Raw genomic sequence first — 19800 nt, 5'->3', positions numbered from 1 at the left:
CTGCAACTCACGCTGAATCGTCTCCGGCTATGCACTCTTTTTGTTGCCATCATACCTGGCACCTTACTACTGCTGTCTCTAAGGTTACTAGGTCCCCCTTGGTTTTCTGTACACAAACTCACCTGGTCCTTCTATCATTACCTCAGCCTCATAACTTACGCTGATGGCACTCAACTCTCGCAGATAGGATTTCTGTGTGGCTGGCCTGGCAGACATCTCCGCTTTGATGTTGGCCCACCACCTCGAGCTAAACCATATTGCACTGCTATTCGTTCCTGGGGGAAGCTTGCCAGCTCCTCCTAGACCTCCGTCACTGTTGACAAACTCCATTGTTATGAAAAACGAAAAACCTCTGTTTGACCTTGGGCGACACCCTATTGTGTTCAGAGCCAAACTGATGCAGAGACTTGTGCGTCAACGAGATTCAACCTGTACATTTATATTGAATCCCTCTGCACTTTTTATCAATTTGACACGTGACGTGAAACAGAACATGATCTTGTTATATCAGGCTAGGTTAACGATGCTAGCTTTTCGTATAACTGGGTAGTTAAAACAGGAGCGCCCAGACCTTCGCCACCTAACGTTGGCAAACACGATATACATCAACCAGTACATAAAGTAAGTTGGTGACTCGCTGATAATCAGGTTATGAAAACAGGATACAATTTTCTAACCAGCACCCAACCACTTACATTTTCGTAATTTCAACAAAAAGGTGAAGAATATGATTTGCAGTTAATTAAACATGAGAGGGCACCCTGGACGTCTTCTGGCACCGCACACATTGAGTGTAGCTAGACCACATTATGAGACTCTGAATGACCCGATAGACTTCTCTTTGGAGGCATTGAATTTACTTTCATCATTAGCATAGCAGTAAACACTAATCAAATATGCACATAATCAGTGCAGTTAGTGACACATATCCCCTCAGGACCTCCGAGGTTTGCATTGCATTACATTTGGGATACAGCCAATGTTTATTGTCTAAGCAGATGCCCCTACTACCGATTGCAGCGCATAATAATTATCGTTATAACATCCACCTTACAAAGACTAGTGTGGGCCCAGTTACAAAGGCACTTGAATTATAGTGCTTGGCTAGCACATACATGTGCAAACCCTAGCCAGGCTAGGAATGGATTGAGAAACACTAACGTAGAGCGGGTAGCGTTCATAACAACACGCACAGGTTGTAGTAACAGAAGTTGCCACACGAGTGCTCTCTTTCCCTATCTGTCAAGTGTTGATACTTTTGTAAAAGACACACACGAACATTCCCTCCCAGCGGCAGGCTTGATTCAATATGCATGGCAATCCTCAGGAATAGCAGAGAAAGGACAGAATGGGGGCAGGGTTGTGGTACGAAGAAATACCTACATCCACAGTGTCACTGCAGCAATTTTCTGAAGCCTCAGTCAATAATATATTGAGCAACTGCACAGTCACCCACAGTTTGACACACTTGGGAGAGGTACCACTCTATAGTCTAAAGTTGCCTCCTGTCCTTAATCTCCTTCTCTTGTCTCCTTTCCTTCCCAGTAGGCTTACACTATATTGCTTTCACCATTCCTTTGTTTATGGATAAATGCAGAGGGAGAGGAGATGAGGAAAGGAAGCCATATGGAGTAGAGAGAAAGCCATAAGGAGAAGAGATGAGGGGAAGAAGCCATGCTAGCCGTGCTAGACTTGATGCACCCTGGGTCTGTGGCGGCTGCACAACAGACAGACATAAGAGCAGAAGCGAGGTGAGACGTGTAAATGCTGATTGGTAACGCTGTAATGTCTGACTGCAGTCATTTGACTTGACGCCCTGTCTGTCCCTCTTAGTTTTCATTCAGTTTATTGTGTAAATTGGAAAATATGCCACTTGTCTGGTCTGAGCGATGCGTTGCTTTGGATTATCATCCTTGTCAATGACTTGGAGCTCTGGCCAAAAGTAATGCACTATATAGGGAAAAGGGTACAATTTGGGACGTAGCCAGTCTTTGGAACAGAACACATCTCCTTTGTTTTAGTGTGACCTTTCTGTGGTAAGTTGTATTGAAATACCCTGAGAGAGAGAGAAGGAGAATCTAAATAAAGTGATTATAGTACCGGGGGATCAATGTCTCTCTCTCGCTCTCAATTCAATTCAATGTCAATTTAAGGGCTTTATTGGCATGGGAAACACATGTTTACATTGCCAAAGCAAGTGAAATGGGGTAGCAGGTAGCCTAGTGGTTAGAGTGTTGGGCCAGTAACCGAAAGGTTGCTAGATGGAATCCCCGAGCTGACAGGGTGAAAATCTGTCATTCTGCCCCTGAACAAGGCAGTTAACCCACTGTTCCTAGGCCGTCATTGTAAATAAGAATTTGTTCTTAACTGACTTGCCTAATTAAATAAAGGTTACAAATAGATAATAAACCAAAGTGAAATAAACAATAATTTTTTTTACAGTAAACATTACACTCAAAAACGTTCCAAAATAATAAAGACATTTCAAATGTCATATTATGTGCAAATAGTTAAAGTACAAAAGGGGAAATAAATAAACATAAATATGGGTTCTATGTGTTTGTTCTTCACTTTTCTTGTGGAAACAGGTCACAAATCTTGCTGCTGTGATGGCAGCAGCATATGGGAGTTTATCAAAATTGGGTTTGTTTTCAAATTCTTTGTGGATCTGTGTAATCTGAGGGAAATATGTGTCTCTAATATGGCAGGAGGTTAGGAAGTTTAGCTCAGTTTCAACCTCATTTTGTGGGCAGTGTGCACATAGCCTGTCTTCCCTTGAGAGCCAGGTCTGCCTACGGAGGCTTTTCTCAATAGCAAGGCTATGCTCATGTAACGGATGTGAAACGGCTAGCTAGTTAGCGGTGGTGCGCGCTAAATAGCGTTTCAAATGGTGACGTCACTTGCTCTGAGACCTTGAAGTAGTGGTTCCCCTTGCTCTGCAAGGGCCGAGGCTTTTGTGGAGCGATGGGTAACGATGCTTTGTGGGTGTCAGTTGTTGATGTGTGCAGAGGGTCCCTGGTTCGCGCCCCGTTATGGGCGAAGGGACGGTCTAAAGTTATACTGTTACACTGAGTCTGTACATAGTCAAAGCTTTCCTTAAATTTGGGTCAGTCACAGTTGTCAGGTATTCTGCCACTGTGTACTCTCTGATTAGGGCCAAATAGCATTTTAGTTTGCTCAGTTTTTTTGTTAATTCTTTCCAATGTGTCAAGTAATTATCTTTTTGTTTTCTCATGATTTGGTTGGGTCTAATTGTGTTGCTGTCCCGGGGCTCTGTGGGGTCTGCTTGTGTTGTGAACAGAGCCCCAGGACCAGCTTGCTTAGGGGATTCTTCTCTAGGTTCATTTCTCTGTATGTGATGTCTTTGTTATGGAAGGTTTGGGAATCGCTTCCTTTTAGGTGGTTGTAGAATTTAACAGCTCTTTTCTGGATTTTGGTAATTAGCAGGTATCGGCCTAATTCTGCTCTGCATTAGTTGGTGTTCTGTTTTGATGGCATAGGCCCTTCCTGCCTTGTCTCTCAGATCGTTCACAGCTTTGTGGAAGTTACATGTGGTGCTGATGTTTAGGCCAAGGTCTCTCTCTCTCTCTCATTGTTATTTAGTGAAATATGAAATGTATTTTCCCATCTAAAGAGAGTTACTACAATTGACTTAATTAAAAGTTTTACATTGTGCCTCAACTAAATGTTGACCTAATGGAATCTATTCAAGTTATCTAAAGGTTGCAAGCGGATAGTATATTTCCAACAGCATGATCAACCTGCATCGTCCTACACCTATCCTTGGCTGTCAGGCTTTAAAATAATACCATTGTACCTAGGGACTGCACTCAACCACAAGGTTGTATTTTTGGTCTCAAACCCAAGGATTTGACACACTTTCACGCCTTAACAAACTCTGAATGTAGGCCATCCAGACAACTCTCCAAGTAAAGTGTCCTCCCCTACTGTCTGGTCCTCTGAGATGTGTGGAGAAAAGAAATGTGTGTGTGTGTGTGTGTGTGTGTGTGTGTCTGTGTGTGGAGAGAAGAAACAGTGTCTTGGAGGCACAGTCATTGACACATTTTCTGAGCACTGAATTTCCTTCCCAGAATTCCCAGTAGGTCACCATGGCTTCCCCTATGTGGGCTAATCTTCAATAAATGCTGTCCAACCAAGATTAAACAAAGTCTGTAAATCAGGGCCTGTGTTCATACAGCGTCTCAGAGAAAGAGTTCCGATCTAGGACCAGTTTTGCCTTTAGATCATAAGTGATATGATTATATGGACAGGGGGACCTGATCCTAGATCACCCCTCAAGATGCTTTATGAATATGAAACCTGGATCTCAATTCAAACTAATAGAAAACACAAGAGACCATGCAACTGTTTAAAATATCTTTACATCCACTTTACACAATAAATTACTTCCTCAGACTAATTCCATTAACAACATGCCACAATGTTACATCAAACACTGTAATACCTCTGTATGTACATGCTTTTCCACAAGGCAGTACAACACAGACTTTAGTCTTACTGGGTGACCTACAAACAGGTTGGCAGCTTCATTTATCTCAGCTGTGTACTGCTAAAGTGTTGGGTTATGCCCACTGTTTAAATCACAGCGTCGGGTTGACACTGAGTGGGTGGGTGAAGACTGTGAGCTGCTGTACGATGGAGAGAGAGAAAGCAAAGAAAGACAAAGAGAGAGAGAGAGAAGAGGGAGAGAAAGGGGTGAAGAGAGACAGGAGAGACTGAGTGAAAGAACAAATAGAGAGAGGTAGAGAGAGAAGGAGAGTACATGACCACATGTAGACTCATTAGTTATGCACAGTGTCTCTGCTGTGTTCTGCCTGTGTGGCAGTGGGAAGTTCGACATAAGTGGAGCTTTCAGCTAAAACATTTGATTTTATTCGTCACATGCTTCGTAAACAACAGGTGTAGACGAACAGTGAAATGCAGCCGCACACAAGCCTAGGATCACTATGCGCAATGCCAAGTGTCGGCTGGAGTGGTGTAAAGCTCGCCGCCAAGGGCTCTGGAGCAGTGGAAACTCGTTCTCTGAATCACTCTTCACCATCTGGCAGTCCGACGGACAAATCTGGTTTTGGCGGATGCCAGGAGAATGCTACCTGCCCGAATGAATAGTGGCAACTGTAAAGTTTGGTGGTGGAAGAATAATGTTCTGGGGCTGTTTTTCATTGTTCAGGCTAGGCCCCTTAATTCCAGTGAAGGGAAATCTTAACGCCACAGCATACAATGACATTCTAGACGATTCTGTGCTTCCAACTTTGTGGCAACAGTTTGTGGAAGGCCCTTTCCTGTTTCAGCATGCACAAAGCGAGGTCCATACAGAAATGGTTTGTCGAGATCAGTGTGGAAGAACTTGAATGGCCTGTACAGAGCCCTGACCTCAACCACATTGAACACCTTTGGGATGAATTGGAATGCCGACTGCAAGCCAGGCCTAATCGGAAAAGATCAGTGCCCGACCTCACTAATGTTCTTGTGGCTGAATGGAAGCAAGTCCCCGCAGAAATGTTCCAACATCTAGTGGAAAGACTTCCCAGAAGAGTGGAGGCTGTTATAGCATCAAAGGGGGGACCAACTCCATATTAATGCCCATGATTTTGGAATGAAATGTTCGATGAGCAGGTGTCCACATACATTTCAGACTGTTAAATATCTATCACTAGCCGGTTACCGTCTGGTTACTCAACCCTGCACCTTAGAGGCTGCTGCCCTACAGTGCCTTGCGAAAGTATTCGGCCCCCTTGAACTTTGCGACCTTTTGCCACATTTCAGGCTTCAAACATAAAGATATAAAACTGTATTTTTTTGTGAAGAATCAACAACAAATGGGACACAATCATGAAGTGGAACGACATTTATTGGATATTTCAAACTTTTTTAACAAATCAAAAACTGAAAAATTGGGCGTGCAAAATTATTCAGCCCCCTTAAGTTAATACTTTGTAGCGCCACCTTTTGCTGCGATTACAGCTGTAAGTCGCTTGGGGTATGTCTCTATCAGTTTTGCACATCGAGAGACTGAAGTTTTTTCCCATTCCTCCTTGCAAAACAGCTCGAGCTCAGTGAGGTTGGATGGAGAGCATTTGTGAACAGCAGTTTTCAGTTCTTTCCACAGATTCTCGATTGGATTCAGGTCTGGACTTTGACTTGGCCATTCTAACACCTGGATATGTTTATTTTTGAACCATTCCATTGTAGATTTAGCTTTATGTTCTGGATCATTGTCTTGTTGGAAGACAAATCTCCGTCCCAGTCTCAGGTCTTTTGCAGACTCCATCAGGTTTTCTTCCAGAATGGTCCTGTATTTGGCTCCATCCATCTTCCCATCAATTTTAACCATCTTCCCTGTCCCTGCTGAAGAAAAGCAGTTTCAAACCATGATGCTGCCACCACCATGTTCGACAGTGGGGATGGTGTGTTCAGAGTGATGAGCTGTGTTGCTTTTACGCCAAACATAACGTTTTGCATTGTTGCCAAAAAGTTCAATTTTGGTTTCATCTGACCAGAGCACCTTCTTCCACATGTTTGGTGTGTCTCCCAGGTGGCTTGTGGCAAACTTTAAACTACACTTTTTATGGATATCTTTAAGAAATGGCTTTCTTCTTGCCACTCTTCCATAAAGGCCAGATTTGTGCAATATACGACTGATTGTTGTCCTATGGACAGAGTCTCCCACCTCAGCTGTAGATCTCTGCAGTTCATCCAGAGTGATCATGGGCCTCTTGGCTGCATCTCTGATCAGTCTTCTCCTTGTATGAGCTGAAAGTTTAGAGGGACGGCCAGGTCTTGGTAGATTTGCAGTGGTCTGATACTCCTTCCATTTCAATATTATCGCTTGCACAGTGCTCCTTGGGATGTTTAAAGCTTGGGAAATCTTTTTGTATCCAAATCCGGCTTTAAACTTCTTCACAACAGTATCTCGGACCTGCCTGGTGTGTTCCTTGTTCTTCATGATGCTCTCTGCGCTTTTAACGGACCTCTGAGACTATCACAGTGCAGGTGCATTTATACGGAGACTTGATTACACACAGGTGGATTGTATTTATCATCATTAGTCATTTAGGTCAACATTGGATCATTCAGAGATCCTCACTGAACTTCTGGAGAGAGTTTGCTGCACTGAAAGTAAAGGGGCTGAATAATTTTGCACGTCCAATTTTTCAGTTTTTGATTTGTTAAAAAAGTTTGAAATATCCAATAAATGTCGTTCCACTTCATGATTGTGTACCACTTGTTGTTGATTCTTCACAAAAAAATACAGTTTTATATCTTTATGTTTGAAGCCTGAAATGTGGCAAAAGGTCACAAAGTTCAAGGGGGCCGAATACTTTCGCAAGGCACTGTATATACATAGACATGGAATAACTAGCAACTTTAATAATGGAACACTAGTCACTTTAATAATGTTTACAAACTGCTTTACTCATCTCATGTACTGTATTCTATTCTACTGTATTCTAGTCAATGTCACTCCGACCGACACTGCTCAATCTAATATTTATATATTTCTTAATTCCCTTAATTTTTCTTTTACATTTGTGTATTGTTGTGATTTGTTAGATACTTGTAACGGTCGTCGGTGGAATATTTGTTGTTGTTTTAGCACAAGGGAGGGTGTGTATCTTTGTTAACAACAGCTGGTGTGCAATCTCTAATATTGAGGAAGTCTTGAGGTTCTGCTCGCCTGAGTTAGAATACCTCATGATAAGCTGTGGATCATACTATTTACAAAGAGCGATTTCATCTATATATTTTGTCGTCGTCAATTTACCACCACAAACCGATACTGGCACTAAGACCGCATTCAATGAGCTGTATAGGGCCATAAGCAAACAAAAAATGCTCATCTAGAGGCGGCACTCATAGTGGCCAGTGATTTTAATGCAGGAAAACTGAAATCCGTCTTACCTTTCTACCGGCATGTCACGTGTGCAACTAAAGGCAAAAAAAACCCTCTAGGTCACCTTTACTCCACACACAGAAACGCATACAAAGCTCTCCCTCGCCCACCATTTGGCAAATCTGACCATAACTCTATCCTCCTGATTCTTGCTTACAAGCAAAAGCTCAAACAGAAAGTTCCAGTGAAGGGGCCCCTCAGGGGTGCGTGCTTAGTCCCCTCCTGTACTCCCTGTTCACCCACGACTGCGTGGTCGCGCAGGGACTGGTAACAGATGGCGTTGGGAAATGAGGCTCATCTATGCAGCCATCCAGTCAGGCAGCAGCCCTTTCTCTGTCACTCTTTCCCAGGAGCATATCTATGCCCCCCTCCCTCACTCTTTCTCTCTTTCTCTCTTTCTCTCTCTCTCTACCCCTCTCTCTCTCTTTCTCTCCTTGCTAATCACATTCTCTACCTCCCTGCATTTGTCTCTTTTCGTCCCTGCACATTCTCTTCCTCACTACCTCACACTCTTCATCTCTACCTCCATCTCTCTCCCTCTGCCTCCCTGCACCGCTCTCTCTCTCCCCCTCCCTATCTCTCTCCTTGCATCCCTCTCTCTGGTGCTGCATATTAAACAGCCCTCTGTCTCACGCTGTCTGTCCCTCCCTCCCTCTCTCCCTCTATCTAACTGCTCTTTAACTTCTCCCCTGGTAAAAAGATAGAGAGAGGGGGATGTACAGAGGTAGAGAGGGATGCAGGAGAGAGAGAGGCATACAGGGAGGTAGATAGGGAGGCATACAGGGAGGTAGAGAAAAAGAGGGGTGCAGGGAGGTAGAGGAAGAGGGGTGCAGGGACGTAGAGAGAAAGAGGGGTGCAGGGACGTAGAGAGAAAGAGGGGTGCAGGGACATAGAGAGAAAGAGGGGTGCATGGACGTAGAGAAAGAGGGGTGCAGGGACGTAGAGAAAGAGGGGTGCAGGGACATAGAGAGAAAGAGGGGTGCAGGGACGTAGAGAGAAAGATTGGTGCAGGGACGTAGAGAAAGAGGGGTGCAGGGACGTAGAGAAGGGGCTGATGCAGGAGTCTGGGCTGGGATATGGTCTCTGTCATCTGGGCCTCTTTTCTGCCTCACTGGGCCCCCAGCACCAGATGGTGGAGCTGCGCCAAAGGCCTCCAGGGGCCAAAAGAACACAAGCAATATAAAGAGAGAGAGTTTCATTAAAATGTTTTCCAGAGGTCTTCATTCTCTCACTACATGAGACATTAGACAATGTTGGAGAAAGGCATCTGTCAAATGTACTTCTTTTGGATGTGGCTTAGGTGCTGGTGTGTGTCTAAATAGAGCTGTTATCCTTCCATTGTGTGTTTATTAGACACATGATGTACTTGGATTTATCAGGCCAGGCTTGATGCCAACAAATTATTTAATGAATGATTGTACAATTAATTGTAAAGTCACTCTTGTCAGAACAGTGCACATATTTTGGGCTGTAGCTAAATGACAACAGTCATTTTTAACAGTGTAGCAGTGGTGTATTTTATAATAAGGTAACCTACCGCTGTTGAGTTCCCCTCAGTCAACGGATTATCTCTGCTCATCCTGCAGTCCCACCAGCTGTAGTATCAGTTCCAGAAGCAGACAGATACTCTGCATCGCAAATGTACACTATTCTCTACATAGTACATTACTTTTGACCAGAGCGCTATGATCAAAAGTTGTGCACTTTATAGGTAAAAGGGTGCCATTTGAGATGCAGCCATACTCTTCAGTACAGTACAGCTGGCAGTTGCTAGGAGCTGATATGTAAGCTGATCCCCTCTTCTGTGGCCCCAGAGCACTAGGGATGTGATTTGCTATTGAGGGCAAGCTGAGTTTGGTGTGAATCCTAATCATCCTCACCGCACCTCAGGCCAGATATCATTCACAACCTCCATCAGGGCCGGTGTGTGTGGGTCTGTATGTATGTGAGTGGTGTGTCTCTCTCTCTCTCTCTCTCTCTCTCTCTCTCTCTCTCTCGTTCTCTCGTTCTCTCTCTCTCTCTCTCTCTCGTTCTCTATTTCTCACTCTCTCTGTTTTATGTGTGCGTGTGCCATCGGGCTGCAGTTTATCCTCTCTGAAAATGGGAGAGAGGAAAACGACCTGTAGGGACCACAAACCGATGCTGGCACTAAAACCTCACTCAACAAGCTGTGTAGGGCCATAAACAAACAAGTAAATGTTCACCCAGAGGCAGCGCTCCTAGTGGCTGGTGATTTTAATCCAGGGAAACTGAAATCTGTTTTACCTCATTTCTGCATTTACTCCATACACAGAGACGCATATAAAGCTCTCCCTCGCCCTCCGTTTTGTAAATCTGACCATAACTGTATCCTCCTGATTCCTGCTTACAAGCAAAAACTCAAACAGGAAGTACCACTGATGCGCTCAATACAGAAGTGGTCCGATGAAGCAGATGCTAAGCTACAGGACTGTTTCTAGCACAGACTTGAATATGTTCTGGGATTCATCCAATGGCATTGAGGAGTTTTAACATATCAGTCCCCCGACTTAATTAAAAAGTGCATCGATGATGTCATCCCCACAAATACCGTACGCACATATCCCAACTAGAAGCCATGGATTATAGGCAACATCCGCAGTGAGCTAAAGACTAGAGCTTTTGTTTCAAGGTGTGCCACACCAATCTGGACGCTAATAAAAAATCCTGCTACGCTCTCCGACAAACCATCAAACAGGCAAAGCGTTAATACAGGACTAAGATCGAATCGTGCTACACCATCTCTGAAGCTTGTCGGATGTGGCACGGCTTGCAAACTATCACAGATTACAAAGGGAAACTCAGCCGCGAGCTGCCCAGTGACACAAGCCTACCAGACGAGCTAAATGCCTTCTATGCTCACTTCAATGTTAGCAACACTGAGCCATGAATGACAGGTCCAACTGTTCCAGATGACTGTGCGATCATGCTCTCCATAGCCGATGTGAGTAAGACCTTTTAAAAAGGTTAACATTGACAAGGCCGCAGGACCAGACTGATTACCTGGACCTGTACTCAGAACATGTGCTAACCAGCTGTCAAGGGTCTTCACTGATATTTTCAACCTCTCCCAGACCCAGTCTGTAATACCTGCATGTTACAAGCAGACCACCATTGTCCCTGTGCCCAATAACGCCAAGGTAACCTGTCTAAATTACTATCGCTCCGTAGCACTCACATCTGTAGCCATGAAATGCTTTGAAATGCTGGTCATGCATCACATCAACACAATCATCGCAGACTCCCTGGACCCACTCCAATTAGCATACCGACCCAACTGATCCACAGATGACGTAATCTCAATTGCACTCCACACTGCCCTTTCCCACTTGGACAAAAGGAAAACTTACATGTGAATGCTGTTCATTGACTACAACTCAGTGTTCAACACCATAGTGCCCTCCAAGCTCATCACTAAGCTAAGGACCCTGGGACAAAACACCTCCCGCTGCAACTGGATCCTGGACTTCCTGAAAGGCCGCAAGGTTAGGCAACAACACATTCGCTGTGCTGACGCTCAACACGGGGCCCCTCAGAGATGCGTGCTTAGTCCATACCAGTACTAACAGTTCACCCACCACGACTTCAACACCATCATTACGTTTGCAGATGATACGCCTGATCACAGACAGCCTATAGGGAGGAGGTCAGAGACCTGGCAGTGTGGTGCCAGGCCAATAACCTCTCAAGACAAAGAAGCTAATTGTGGACAGCATCTAACAGCATCTGGTCTCCCATCCAGGGACTGACAGGACTAACCCTGCTTCGCTTCAGAAGCAAGCCAGCAGTGGGTTGCAGGGTGGTATGCTGCTCACTAAGGACCTATCATGGTGCAGACACACCAACAGTCGTGAAGAAGGCACGACAACACCTCTTCACCCTCAGGAGGCTCAAAATGCTATACAGCTGCACCATTGAGAGCTTCTTGATTGGATGCATCACCACTTGGTTATGCACCTGCTTGGCATCCGACCATAACGTGCTACAGAGGGAAATGCATACAGCCCAGTACATCACTGGGGCTGAGCTCCCTGCCATCCAGGACCTTTATACCACTCGAGGAAGGCCGTAAAATTGTCAAAGACTCCAGCCACCCAAGAGAATGGATTACCAAGAAAAACAAAGGAAAGGAGGGGTGCTCAACAACAATGACAAAAATCATGAGAATGGCTTGCCAAGAAAAACTTCCAAAAGGACGAATTCGAGGTAAAAAGGAGTTGGAGCACTCAACAAAAAAAGGCAGAGATGAATTTGTTATTGCTCACTTGAATCCCTTGCATCTGCAGGGCTGCTTATATTGGTCAAACTAAACAAGCATTGACATTTCGCATTGCATTTTTATATTTGACTAAATTTTTCTCCCCATTTTCATGATATCCAATTGCGATCCAATTACGATCTTGTCTCATTGCTGCAACTCCCAAACAGGCTTGGAAGAGGTGAAGGTCGAGTCATGCATTCTTCAAAACATGACCCACCAAACCGTGCTCTTAAAACCTGCCCCCAGCTGCACCAATGTGTCATGGGAAACGCAGTTCAACTGATGACCGCCGTCAGTCTGCAAGCGCCGGGCCCGCCACAAGGACATGCTAGGGAGCAATGAGCCAAGTAAAGCATCCCCGGCCAAACCCTCCCCTAACCAGACGACCCTGAGCCAATTGTGCGCCGCCCTATGGGACTCCCGGTCACAGTCGGTTGTGACACAGCCTGGGATCGAACCCAGGTCTGTAGTGATGCCTCAAGCACTGTGATGCAGTGCCTTAGACCGCACTGCCACTCGGGAGGCCAAGACTTCTATTTTAAATAAAAACACAGACTATGCTATTACGCACCACTGCATCAAAGCAAAACATGGTTCACATTCCTCCATGCGCTTTGTAGCCAGAGAACACATCCACATTTCACCAAGAGGAAGTGATGTCGTACATAAACTAAAACAGAGGCATTCTGGCAGTACTCCTTAGACCCTGTGGATCCAAAGGGGCTAAACAATGATTTTTCACTGTCCTTGTTTCTATAATGTTGTTGCCTTGATTTTTGGGCTCTCTGTGTCTCCGGATTCATGGACACCAAAATATCACCGTTGTATATTTTGACATGTCCTATTGATTAACAAGTCACACTATTTATCTTTATATTTTGTCCATTAATTTGCCATTTACCTTGAAACATATCATTGTTATAATTTTGTTATGTTGTTGTTTCTCTATTAGCCACTAGGCTATAAATAGGCGCTAAGTGAGGACACTCACCTGTTCGAATCCTATACAATGGATTACCTCAAACTAGTCCTTTTGGAATTTTTTCTTGGTAAGCCATTCTCGTGATTTTTGTCGAGCACCCCTCCTTTTCCTTTGTTTGCTGAAGCATGAAGGCCCACCTGAACTCCAGCCACCCAAGTCCTAGACTGTTCTCTCTGCTACCTCATGGCAAGTGGTACCAGAGTTCCAAGTCTGGGGCCACTAGGGTCCTGAACAGCTTCCAAGCCATAAGACTGCTGAATAGTTAATAAAACAGCCACCCTGACCCTCTTTTCAATTGCACTGACTCTCTTGCATCAGCTTTATGCACACTCACTGGACTCTACCCACAAACTACACTGATACTCCAACACACACACTACATATGCTCATGCATACTGACACCACACACACACATACTTTCACACTCTTCACATATGTTGCTGCTGCTACTCTGTTTATTATCTATCCTGATTTCCTAGTCACTTTTTTATTTATTTATTTAACTAGGGAAGTCAGTTAAGAACAAATTCTTATTTACAATGATGGCCTAGAAACAGTGGGTTAACTGCCTTGTTCAGGGGTAGAACAACAGATTTTTACCTTGTCAGCTCCGGGATTCGATCTAGCAACCTTTCGGTTACTGGGCCAATGCTCTAACCACTAGACTACCTGCCGCTACCTTACCCTTGCCTACACAAACATATTACCTCAACTACCTCGTATCCTTGCACGTTGACTCTGTACCGGCACTCCTTGTTTATAGTGTTATTTAGTGTTATTATTTCCTTTTTTCTTACTTTTTAACTCTGCATTGTTGGGAAGGGGCTCGTAAGTAAGTATTTCCGGGTAAAGTCTACACCTGTTCTACTCAGCGCATGTGACAAATACATTTTTATTTTATTTGAGCTACAGTATGGCAGCAAGCTTCAGCCAACAGCTAAAACAGTAGAGAATTGTTATTTTAATGTTACGTTCTATCGACTCAAAAGTAATGCACTGTGTTATTTGTATTCTACTTTCAGAGGTTCTGGAGGATGTGCTTCCAAAGGTAGGGGGCGAGAAGGGAGTGGGAAGTGAGAGGGGGATATAGGGGGAGTATATGGTTGGGAGAGACAGGGAGGTAGAGGAGGAGAAGGGGAAAGAGAGGGATAGTGATTGGGAATGAAGGGCTGGAGGAGGAGGAGGAGGAGGAAGGCAACAGAAGAGAGAGAAAGTGTGTTAGGGAGAGGAGAGCAGGGGAAATAGAGGAGTAAGAGAAAGGGAAACTGAGGGAAGGAAGAAAGGGAACGGTAAGGAATGGAGAGAGGGAGTGTAGAAAAGGGAGGTAGTGGAGGAGGAGAAAGGGAAATCGAGTAAGGGAGGGGAGTGGTAATGAGGAGGCAGCAGATGTGAGTGACAGTATGATGGACTGGGAGGTGTGTGTGGGCAGTCACCAGGGAATGGTATTTGCGTGTGCATACACATGTGTGTACAGCCTGGTATCATAGACTAGACGTAACATAGTAAACAACAATCCTGGACCCTCAAATTAGTATGATATGTTACATTTTGTATGGACAGAAGGTTACATAAGGTAAAAACTAAAGGAGGGAGGGTGGTTGATTGTTATACGCCCACCCATCCACCCCAACCAAACGGCTATTTTTGAACTGATCTTTATTGTGAACGTTGGGAACCGAATTGCATCGGTGAAAGAGTTGTTCAGAAACAGAGTATTGATTGTAAGATACATCATCAGAGTGCACAGTTGAACACTGTATGCTGTAAAACGCTTGGTTTGTTACTTTCGATTCAAACGAATCCGCTATCATCCGAATACCAAACGTGTTTTTGCGTGGATTCCGCCAGTGCTCGCTGGCTGTACTACAGACACCTGTTGTCGTCGTGGGAAAGACTCATTGTTAACTTTTCGTAAAACAACTGGTTGCAGTAAAGAGCGAACCTGGATACTAACGAGATCTGAGGGAAATCGCCGAATACCAACAGCTTTACGCTATGTAGGAATAACATACTCCATCATGGAAGATCCGACTACCTCACAAAAGAACTTTAACCCGACAAAAAAAAGAAAAACAGATTCATCTACAGATGCGGACAATTGACTTACCATTGAAGTAGAGGCTAGTGCTCTGGCTGGAATCCAAATTTGTGTGAGGAGGTAGCAGGGCTGAGGGGGAGTTTGGAGTTTAGCCAGAGTGAAATTCTCACGCTCCAAGGAGAGAACAAGGCACTCACAGCCAAGGTAAAAATCCACGATTCCAACATAGATTGTCTACTCAGGGAAAACAGGGTGATGAAGGAGTCGCTACTAGACATACAAAGTCAAAGCATGCGTGAAAATATTTTTTTTCTTGGATTCCCGAGGACACATCCAATAATTCAGAGGGCGCGATCAGAGAATTCATGCAATCCGCCTTGAAACTTCCTATAGAGACTGTAAAGAAGGTGGTTTTCCACCAAGTACACAGACTTGGAGCTCGGAGTCACAAGACCAAGGGTCCCTGACCGATCATCGCAAAATTTGAACACTACCAACAAAGGAGCTGATCAAAAGCAAAGGAAGGGAACTTAAAGGGACCAATTACCAATTTCCAAGGGAGATAAACAAACGTCGTAAGAGACTGTGTCCGGTAGAGGCAACAGAGGGAGAGGGGTAAGCGTGCCTTTTTCATTGTGGACAAACTCTTCATAGATGGACAGCTATTCCGAGACAGCTTCATAACACCATGGATGTACTACATTCTACAGGGACTTCAGATTACGAAAAAAAGAAAGTATGGAAACTGTAAAAATATCTGAACACTATGAAGTGGATATGAACACACACGTACTCAATTACATGCTCGCTTACACATACTGACTTATACATACAGTACACATACACACCTGATCTCGCCCTCTTCTCTCACTCTCTCTCTCTTCTGTTTTTCTCTTTTCTCTTCTCTCCCTCTCATCTCTTTCTCTATTGTCGAGAACTGTTTTATAATTTAATATGTTTCTTTTTGTCTATTTGTCTACATGTTTATATAAGCTCAGAAAAAAAGAAACGTCCCCTCACTAACAACTGCTTTTATTTCCAGCAAACCTAACATGTGTAAATATTTGTATGAACATAACAAGATTCAACAAATGAGACATAAACTGAAGATGTTCCACAGGCATGTGACTAACAGAAATTGAATAATATGTCCCTGAACAAAGGGGGGGGGGGGGGGTCAAAATCAAAAATAACAGTCAGTATCTGGTGTGGCCACCAGCTGCATTAAGTACTGCAGTGCATCTCCTCCTCATGGACTGCACCAGATTTGCCAGTTCTTGCTGTGAGATGTTACCCCACTCTTCCACCACGGCACCTGCAAGTTCACAGACATTTCTGGGGGGAATGGCCCTAGCCCTCACCCTCCGATCCAACAGGTCCCAGACGTGCTCAATTGGATTGAGATCCGGGCTCTTTGTTGGCCATGGCAGAACACTGACATTCCTGTCTTGCTGGAAATCACGCACATGACAAGCAGTATGGTTGGTGGCATTGTCATGCTGGAGGGTCATGTCAGGATGAGCCTGCAGGAAGGGTACCACATGAGGGAGGAGGATATCTTCCCTGTAACACACAGCGTTGAGATTGCCTGCAATGACAACAAGCTCAGTCCGATGATGCTGTGACACACTGCCCCAGACCATGACGGACCCTCCACCTCGATCCCGCTCCAGAGTACAGGCCTCGGTGTAACGCTTATTCCTTCGACGATCAACGCAAATCCGACCATCAGCCCCGGTGAGACAAAACCACGACTCATCAGTGAAGAGCACTTTTTGTCAGTCCTGTCTGGTCCAGCGACGGTGTGTTTGTGCCCATAGGTGAAAAATAAAAAGAACTTGAGGAACTTATTCAAGAACGATCTAATGTAATCTATTACAAAAATAAAGTAAATTCTTCCTGAATCTCCAATACAGGAACACTAACAAAAATTATTTGCAGAAACTCATTACTGAAGACGGAGTCATCTATGATTCTCCGAATTATATTTTAAAAGAGGAAGCTAAATATTTCAGGCAGATGTTCTCTTTTCCGTCTCATCCTCTCCCACCAAGTGAAGATTACAGTAAGGAATTCTTTCCAAATAATGGAAAAAATTGAAAATTAACAAATGTACAGGAAGATCACTGCGAAGGCAAAATTACAGAGGAATAACTTTTTGAGGCTATGAAATCCTTTGAGTCTGGAAAAACCCCAGGGCTTGATGGCATACCGGTAGAGGTATATCAAGCCTTTTTTGATATGCTAAAAGCTCCATTGTTAGATTGTTTTAACTACTCCTATAGAAATTGTAGTCTGTCAGGTACTCAGCAGGAAGGTCTTATTTCCCTATTATTAAAACAAGACCCAAATATAAAGATCCAGTCTATCTAAAAAACTGGAGGCCCCTTACGCTTCAATGTTGTGATGCAAAAATACTAGCCAAATGCATAGCACTCAGAATTAAAAGGGTTTAACCAGGTATTGTAAATCCTGATCATACAGGTTTTTTACATGGACGATACATTGGAGATAATATACGACAACTACTAGAAATAATAGAACATCATGAAACATCTAGAAGCCATTTTATTTATAAATGTCTGTATTTTTTCAATTTCAGTGACTCTCTTATAAAATGGGTAAAAAGAATCATATAGCAACCCCAGGTGTAAAATAGTAAATAACGGCTACTTCTCAGAGAATTTTGAATTGTCAAGAGGAGTTAAACAAGGGTGCCCGCTGTCACCATATCTATTCCTTATGGCCATTGAAATGCTTGCTATTATAATCAGATCCAATAACAGCATTAGAGGATTAGAAATCCAAGGCTTAAAAAAGGTGTCCATGTATCCCGATGACTCGAGTTTTATATTAAGTCCGCAAGCTAGATCCCTGCAATGTCTCATTGAAGATCTAGATCAATTTCTGTACTCTCTGGACTAAAACCTAATTATGATAAGTGCACAATATTATGTATTGAATCTTTAAAAAATACAACTTTTACATTATCCTGCAGTTTACCTATAAAATGGGCTGATGGTGAAGTATACATACTTGGTATTCATTTCCCAAAATATATAAATAAGTGAATTTCAATACAAAACGTAAAAATAGCCAAGATCCTGCATCCATTGAGAAGTAAATACTTGTTTATTTATGGAAATATTTCCCTGATTAATTCCTTTGGTCATATCTCAGTTTACTCACTTACTTATTGCGCTGCCTACTCCTGATGATTTGTTTTTCAAATCATATGAGCAAAAAATATTTAGCTTTATCTGGGACGCTAAACCAGACACAATAATGCGTGCCTATCTATATAATGAATATGAATTGGGTGGGTTGAGATTATTAAATATAAAAGCACTAAACCTCTCTCTAAAAGCTTCACTTATTCAAAGGTTTTACTTGAACCCTAAATGGTTCTCAAGTAGATTACTAAGAAAAGCTCATCCTTTGTTAAAAATAACCTTTTTAAAATGGCCTTTAAAAAACAGTTGTTCATTTGGCTCCCTGATTTGTATTCTGCCACTACTGCTTTTTGAGCTCAAAATAATGTTTTTTTTACAGGTAAGTTAGAAGAAGAAAAATATCTAAAAAGTGTGAATCCTCACTACAGAAACAATAAATAACGAGGAGAGTGCGATCTGGTCCACGCTGATTTTGTTTCAGTGTGTAAATTAAAAAAACATTTTTTTGCAGCCATCTAATAATTTGTCCAGGTATAAACATTGTTAATCAGCATTTCATGATCTGACATAATGGTAGCCTACCTTTTGGACTTTACATTGGATATTTGGGTTCTACGTAGATTTTTAAGTATTTTGAGCAAAGAGTCATTTGGGAGCCAAATTAGCCGGCTCTCTTGAGAGAACGGAGCCAAATGAGCCGGGTCACCAAAAAGACTCAGAATACCCATTAACGTATAACGCGAACGCCTAGCAACTTAAAGGTTGCGTGTTTGAATCTCAACATTAGCATTCATAACCTATCATATCAAAATTATGATGGACATCCATAAATTAATACCATACCAAATGTACATTTTGTGTCCCGGATTTGCATTTAACTATGTTACGTTTACCCATGAGTCCAGGTTGTTGTGTATGCCTGCTTGTTCACTGTGTGCATGCATTTGTGTATGATAGGCTTGGAGGCCTTAGTACACTTACACACAATTTCCTGTGCATGTTCCAGACATGATATATTTTAAACATACTCACTGCTCCCCTATAACAGGACCCCCAGTGCACCCCCCAAAGTCTTCCCACTCCTCCTGGCTCTCTGGGGACTCCCACAACATGTTCCTACTCTCTTGGTTCCTGTTATTGCAGTTACCTGGTTGTGTGGGATCCAGGCAGGCAGGCGGAGAATGTGACCCTCCAGATGTGAGGAAAGTAAAGAGAGAAAAACCTGCCCTGCAGTGTGTGTGGGGTGGGTCAGTGTGTGTGTGTGTGTGTGTGTGTGTGTGTGTGTAGTGGCGGCTTCCTTTACTATGATTAATTCAAGCTGGTTCTGGAGACATACAGAGTCCCAAATGGAACCATATTCCCAATTTAGTGCTGCTGTACTTTTGAACAGGGCCCATAGGCATCTAATTTTAA

The sequence above is a fragment of the Oncorhynchus mykiss genome, chromosome 23 (genome assembly GCF_057628025.1).
Source record: "Oncorhynchus mykiss isolate SJ-2025 chromosome 23, ASM5762802v1, whole genome shotgun sequence".
Classification (NCBI taxonomy): Eukaryota; Metazoa; Chordata; class Actinopteri; order Salmoniformes; family Salmonidae; genus Oncorhynchus; species Oncorhynchus mykiss.
The sequence above is the reverse complement of the archived record's forward strand: the minus strand, read 5'-3'. Positions refer to the sequence as shown.